The sequence below is a fragment of the Panthera onca genome, chromosome B2, assembly GCF_046562875.1.
Source record: "Panthera onca isolate mPanOnc1 chromosome B2, mPanOnc1 haplotype 2, whole genome shotgun sequence".
Lineage (NCBI taxonomy): Eukaryota > Metazoa > Chordata > Mammalia > Carnivora > Felidae > Panthera > Panthera onca.
In genome coordinates, this window is record NC_138343.1 from 96,874,047 (window position 1) to 96,881,434 (window position 7,388).

Here is a 7,388-nt window from a genome sequence, read left to right on the forward strand (position 1 = left end):
ATGGCTATACACAGTAGAAAATGATTAACCTGTTTTGTTTTGTTTATTGACAATACCTTTATGAAAAAAGTCTCATAAAGCATATAAAAAATACACATTAGACCTAGAGAGTTTGAGGGAATACTCAATGTTTAAGAGAAGCTATGAACAATAAAGAATACTTTTTGGATTCTTACTACGTATTAAGCAATATTATCTCAAAACAGATAAATTAGCCCCATATTTATAGGTAGGGGAACTAAGTTTCAGAGAGATTCATAACTTGCCAGGTTACACATTCAGTAAGTAGCTGAGCTGGGATTCGAACCCAGGCCTATTTGGGGAAATGTAAGCACTTCCTACACTGTAATTGCTAGCCTTATTCTAAAAAATGATATCAAACATTTGAAACCTCCTAGCAAATTCAGAAATTTAACCAAATCACCCAGGAAAGTGGTTAAAGATTCAGTGATCAGGTCATACCCCTAGAGATTGTAATTCAGAAGACTGGGGGTGGGGGCCCCAGAATCTGACTTTCCAACAACCACCCCGCTGTGGTTCTGCTGCAGGTAATCTTTTGACCTCAAACACAGGAACTACAGGCCCAACCCAGGAGACCTTCACTTCCATAAGCAAAGAACGCTTTGAGGTCCTGATGAAAGCTCTGGACCACTTTTTCAGAAAAATACACACTTCACACCCCAAATGTCGCATACGACTTTGAGGGGCTCGTGGACACTCTGAAGCTATGGACACTCGATTTCCTACATGTCCCAGTAAAAAGCGGCCTAATTAGAAGTCCCTTCCATCTCTCCACCGAGAGATGTCACTCTTCAGCCTCAAACATCCTCCCCAGAGCCTCCAGGTTTTCCCTTTTTCCTTTCTCCTCAACTACAAAGGAAAGAGTTTCCCAGGAAAATGAGTTTACTGTTTGAAAGGAGCTTCCCCTTGTAAATAGAGCAGACTCTGGCATGAGCTCCAAAAAATTAAGCTGAAATGGAATGATAGTGTTGTCTACAATCATGACGAAAGCCGGTCTGGAAATAAAGGTGTGATTAAAACCTAACGGTAGGGACCACAGATTAATACAGGCACAACCCACCTTGCGAAGGGACATGAAATTTATTTTCACAAAAGCCCCTTCTGCAACTACTTTTCAATCCCTAGGTTTTCTCAGAGGTCTCCATGTTGAAGCTAGGCTTTGGATCTTTAACTCAAAACTTATGGAGAACATCATTTGAAACATGTACATAAATAATATTGACACAGAGTCCTCACATATTTACCTTTAATAGGTTCCGGAGTCTGGAAAATAGGAAAGGCATGAGGAGAACATGTAGTTCTCTCTGCAGGCCTGAGGTCTACATAAACCTATGGCTAGAAGTAAGGCATGTCTGTGAACACTCTGATATTGTATATAAGTTATATATTTAAAAAAAAAAAATTTAGTGTTTATTCGTTTTTGAGAGAGACAGAGACAGAGCACGAATGGGGGAGGGGCAGAGAGGGAGATACAGAATCTGAAGCAGGCTCCAGGCTCTGAGCTGTCAGCACAGACCCAGATGTGGGGCTTGAACCCATGAACTGGGAGATCATGACCTGAGCTGAAGTTGGAAGCTTAACCAACTGAGCCACCCAGGTGCCCCGTCAGTGTGTGTTCTAATTGTGGTGTAGATTTGGGGCACCCTGCCAGAAAGTCCACTCATTCAGAAATATGTCTTCCTTGGTATGAAAACAGGAGCATGTGTTTTGGATCAGGAAGACCTGAATCTGTGACCAGGCAGATTAAACCCACCTCTCTGACTCCTAATGTACTTGTAAGTCAGGAATAATCATCCCTAATTTGTCAGGGTGTTCGGAGGGAGGCATGAAATAATATATATAAAGTTCCCAGCACAGTGTTTGGCACTGGGCAGGCACTCAGAAAAGTTTGTTTTTGTCTCTCTTTCTCACTACCACACTAAGATTCCCCCCACGGTGTGGGTGTTGGGCACCAACTATCTCCTGCTTAGCTGGGGCTGCACCCGTCAGACTGACTAGAGTCTAGTCTGGCAAACCTGAGGAGAAACTGGTTTCCTTTAGGAATTCCCACTTTCCAGTCTCCCCCCTCCCCATCATATCTGTTGCAAAGGTAATCGAGGACTTCACACACCGAAACTGCCTGAGGATCACAGGGAGTTACAAGGGAAAAAAAGACATTGTTCCTGTCCTTCGAGTTGCTGAACCCTAATAGGGAAGACAGTACCAAAAATAAGTTAGCAGAAGCCATAAGGCATACATATAAGCACAAATATTCTACATACCTGAAAACAGGTTATGCTAGAAAGGGCAAAGCCACATGGAGTTGATTTAGGAAACAGTCATGAAGGAAAAGATTATTGAGCCATATTTTTTAAGTGCAGGAAAGGATATGAGATGCAGAATGAAAGAGAGAAAGCTCAGAAAGGAGGAGAGAGTGCCATAGAGCTAGCTTAGGGAGGAGGTGGGCCCATAGCAGATTTGCAGGGCAGCAGGGGAAGCCATGTGGAGGGCCTGTGAAAAGATGACAGCAGCTAGGTGTGGGGGAAGGGAGGCAGCTAATTGGTAGAGACCCTTGAGACCCATGATTAGGAGTTTTAATTTAATTCAAGAGGCAATTGGAGCTATTGTAGGCTTTAAGAAGGGGAGTGATATGATCAAAATGATGCTTGAGGACGATGGTTCTTGCTGCTGTGAGCAGGGTGGATTAAACGAAGGAGACCCTTGGGCAGGGGGGCTGATCTGAGGCTAGGTCAGGAATCCAGGGTTACAGGGGCATGGCCTAGAACGGGGACACAAGGAGCAGAACTATAGTACGTTATAGAGGATAAATATTCACTTATTTTGGAACCAAACCCTGGGTTAGGTGCTAGGATACCATGGAGACCAGGCACAGAGGTTGGGATGGGGAGAGAAAATTAAGCAATTATTATAATATAATATAATATAATATAATATAATATAATATAATACAATATAATATAATATTATAATAATATGGTGAGATAAGTGAGATAAGTGCCGTGATTATGGAAGCAAAGAAATATGAGAGCACATAGCAGGAGCAGCACCTGAGTTATGGGAGGGCCTTGAGGAAGTGGCATTTAAGCTGGGAATTTAATGAAGAATCAGGCATGAACTGAATGAAACATCATTGGGAGAAATATTCCAGACAGGATGCCCCAGGATGAAAGAATAGGAGTGAAGCCAGGAGGGAAAGGCAAGAATGGTTTCCCCAAAGGCTCAAGAGAGCAAGCAGGGAGGGACCAGACCAAGAGGGGCCTTGAGTCTGCAATATGAACTGTGAACTTTATCCTAAGGGCACTGAAAGGCCAGAAAACAGGCATGGTTTATTTTTCATTTTAGAAAAATCTCTCTGGCTATGTTGTGGGAGAAAAGGATTGGGTGTGGTGGTAGTTGGGATGAGAGGTTTGCCATAGTCTGGGGGAGAGATGATTAGGAAGTGGAGATGGAGACAGGTAGACATTTAGGATGTAGAGCTTATGGGATGAGAAAGAGATGGAGAGGAAGAGAGTCTTAGAGATGTCATTAGCCCAGAGAGGGTAGAGGTATTCTCTAGGGTCATACAGCCAGCCTGTGGAAGCATCAATCCTAGAATCCAAGTCTCTGATTCTCTCTAAAATATGTATCTTTCATGTCTCTCCTCATCATGCTCATGTTTTCCTCTATATCCTCAAATATACTTATACAATTCTAATTCTTTGTCCACTAACTCTATTACCTCTGTCATTTCTGGATCTGTCTCTATTGGTTGATTTTTCTCCTGGGTGTGGGTCATATTTTCCTGGTTCTTTGTATACATAGTAATTTTTATTAGATGCCAGACATTGTGAATTTTACATTGTTAGACACTGGGCTTTGTTATATTCTTAAAGAGTTTGAACTTCATCCTGACATGCAACTAAGTTATTTGAGTTTGATTCTTTCGGTGCTTTCTTTTACGTTTTTTAAGGCAGATCTAGAGAAGCCTTTAGGACTTCTGCTTTCAACCATCACGGAGTAACAATGATTGCATTTACCATCCTACCTGATGCAAGAACAATGAATCAGATTAAATGTATGAAACAATGGTCATCAGGCAATGAAGGACAGTAATCCCTAAAAGATAGGAAACAAATGAAACAATTCCCATGATTTCCCCAGCTTTCTGCCTTGAAAGTTTCCAGGGCACAGAAAAGAAGAGTAGAACTCAGGTGGATCTTTTTGGACTCCTTGAATTGAGGACATGGAGCTAAGAGCCCGGGGAGACCAAGCGATTAAAGTTCATAGTGCAAAGTGCCAGAAAAGAGAGAGCTGTGCAGAGAGAACTCCAGAGATTTGCAGAAAATCACCTTCAAATATTCAAGAGTATTTATCGGCACAAGCATGTGAAATTATGACCTGAGGCTCGAGAAAGAACTATGTGAAATATCACAGAGAATAATACCTGATGCTTGCATAGGGCTAACAGCAGTGTTCCCACCAGCCAGTCTAGAAAACCTCATCATTCACGCAGCATTTGCAGAATCCTCAGAAGAGTATAGCCTCAACAATGGGGAATGATTATTACCCTTGAACTAAATGCTATTCTAGTTTATTCTATAACCTCTTAAATGCAAGGCCCAAAAGGATCAAATGATTTCCAAGTAACTTAAGTGCATTTCAGAACAATGTTGAAGAATATTTACAAAAATTCAAAAATATCCATCACTCAACAAGGTAAAGTTCACAATGTCTGCCATCCAGTCAAGATTACTAGGTAAACAAAGAAAGCAAGAAAATATGCACCATTTTGCAGAGACAACAATTAATTGAAGCCAATCCAGATCTGGTATACACGTTGGAATTAGCAGACAGTATTAAAATGATATTTTGTGTATTGCTGGAAGCCAAGCTATCCCAGCCTGATGTCAAGGACAGATGCTGTGAATGGACTGGGACTGCAAGGCGGCCCACTGACAGTGAAGCTTCTTGTCCTCCCGCTTTTATATAATTTGGCCTTAATAAAAGTACCTGGGGAATTGTCTGTTGGGGAACTGTCCTTGACAGGACCCCTGGGAAACAAACCATTAGAAAAGAAAATAGGTTCCGCAAGGAAATTGTGCGGCCCTACATTTGACCCTTGCCATCCCCTATGGAGACTCCTCTATTTGAAGGAAGGATAGCCTCATACATTTGCAAGCCCAGGAGGGACACATGCATTTGAAAGCCCCACTCTGGCAACAAAGGAGTGTATCTATGGGCACAAGTTACTCCAACCCCTAGGCCCACTTGGCCCCCAGGAGGCATTCCAGATGATGGTTGAACCTAGTCGGTTAAAGTACAGAATGGTTCATTAGTTCCTAGGTGCATTGTCTCTCTGAGAATGTACTAGGCGTGGGTTCCTAAGGCCCTCTTGACCCCCGCCTGGCACCTCGGACCAAGGCGAACACTTTTGTTCCTCAAACCACAAATGGTTCGGGGAAACAACTAAGAGGTCATGTCCCTGTAACTGTTCCATTTGAGGTGTTGAGAGATAGATGACCTTTCATGAAAACAGCAAAGCAAACGCTCTATAGATTATAGATAAATGTAGATACATAATGAAAATAATGTAAGAAATTAATCAATAAGCAAAGGGCAGGAGGGAACATTATGAGAAAATAACCATGTTATTCCTTAAAGGGTGATTACACATAGGAACATTTTTAAAATTAGGTAATGCTAGAAAACATAGATGACATGCTACAAGGAAATTGCTAGCAAATATAATGGCACGTTTACCACAATAAAGCGGCCAATTCAACACACTGCTGTTGTCTGTGTCCATTTTTATTTTTGTTTTTTATTTTAGTTTTGTTTTATTTTCACTCTTTTGCCAATGCTGTTCATCCTTTGGGAACCCCTGGACCTGCTTGCTGGAGCTGGACTCCGGCAGTGTATGTTCAAAAAGTCAAGTAGAGACATGGAAGATATTTAAAAAAATTTTTTTCACCAGCTGCTGCAAAAAGCTTTGTTGTTTCCATTTGGTCCACAGCCACAGCTTAGGAGAGGGCTCCAGGATGGTTAAAAAGCTGCCCAGTGTTGTAGGGAGAGGCTCAGGCATAAGCCTGGAGCCAGAGGTATGCCAAAGGGGCCCCTCAAAGGCTGCTGGGCTCTAGAGACTCCTCGTTGTGGCTGAGGGTGAGCCTTTCGAAGAGATACTCACCCAGCCCAGCCTGGGAGCCAGCCAGCCTGCGGAGGTTAGTCAGAAGGTTGCGCATCTTCTCGATGAGTTGCACCTCCTCATCTAGGAAGTGGTTCTCCAGGAAGTCACAGAGATGCATGTCTGCATGGGCAGAACCCAAGGCATGCAGATTCAAAAGGGCCTGGTTCAGGTTCTTCTCCAGAAATAGGGCAGCTTCCAGGGCATCCTGAGTTTTACCCCACTCATCTTGGGATGGCTTCTGCATATCCTGGAAGAGAGCATGGCCACCACACTGGTTTTGCATCTTCAAGAGATGCTCAGCACCCTTGTGCTTCTCCTCAGCCAACTTGTAGAAGAAGTGGCTCACACCTTCCAGAGCCACATCCTCATGGTTGAAATAGAAGCCCAGAGAGAGGAAGGTGTAGGAGGCCCGCAGGTGCATGTTGACCAGGCAATTGGTGGCGGTCTCCAACTTAGTGGAATAATTCTGATTAATCTGGCAGCTCATTGTTGATCTGTAATAATGAGCTAAGCTCAAAATAGGGTGTTAGCTGATCTCAGAGGCAGAGGGTGGCTGAGAAGATGGCTCTGAAAGTTGGGACTAGAAAACATGTTGGAGGGTGGTCAGAGGCTGGTAGAAGAGGTGTCCCTGGATCTGTTCCATCCAAATACTGTTGAAGCAAGAGGCAGATCCTTGGGACTGCCAGGTGTACTGACAGAAGATATTTTTAAAAGTCCAAATGTAGAGATTAAAGCTACAGTGTCTGAGGTAAAATATATGCCGGATGAGGTTAATAGCAGATTAGACATTGCAAATTAGTGAAATTGAAGAAAATATTCAAAACGAAATACAGAGAGAAAAAAGAAATATAAAGTTGAACAGTACATCAGTGATCTGTGGGACAACTTAAAGCAGCTTTATATACAGATTATATTAATATGTAATAATTAATATACACATATTTATATAATATGAATATATTATATATTTGCATTATATATTAATTATATAATGATTAATATATAATAATTTGAGCCTCCACAGAATGAGAAGGGGAAAACATTTTGAGAAATATTTAGAAAAGTAAGAGCTGAACCTTTTTCAAAATTTGACGAAAACTGTAAACTGAGGTCTAAGGAACTTAAAAATCCCCAAGCACTAGAAACATGAAGAAAACTACTTCAAGGCACATCATAATCAAATTGCTGAAACTCAGTGATAAAG

At 42.1% G+C, this 7,388-nt stretch overlaps 1 pseudogene; it reads right to left on the minus strand.

Moving 5' to 3' along the window:
* Positions 1-5,642: 5,642 nt before the first annotated feature.
* On the minus strand, positions 5,643-6,988 carry LOC132666470 (ferritin light chain pseudogene; annotated as a pseudogene).
* Between the last annotated feature and the right edge of the window lie 400 nt (positions 6,989-7,388).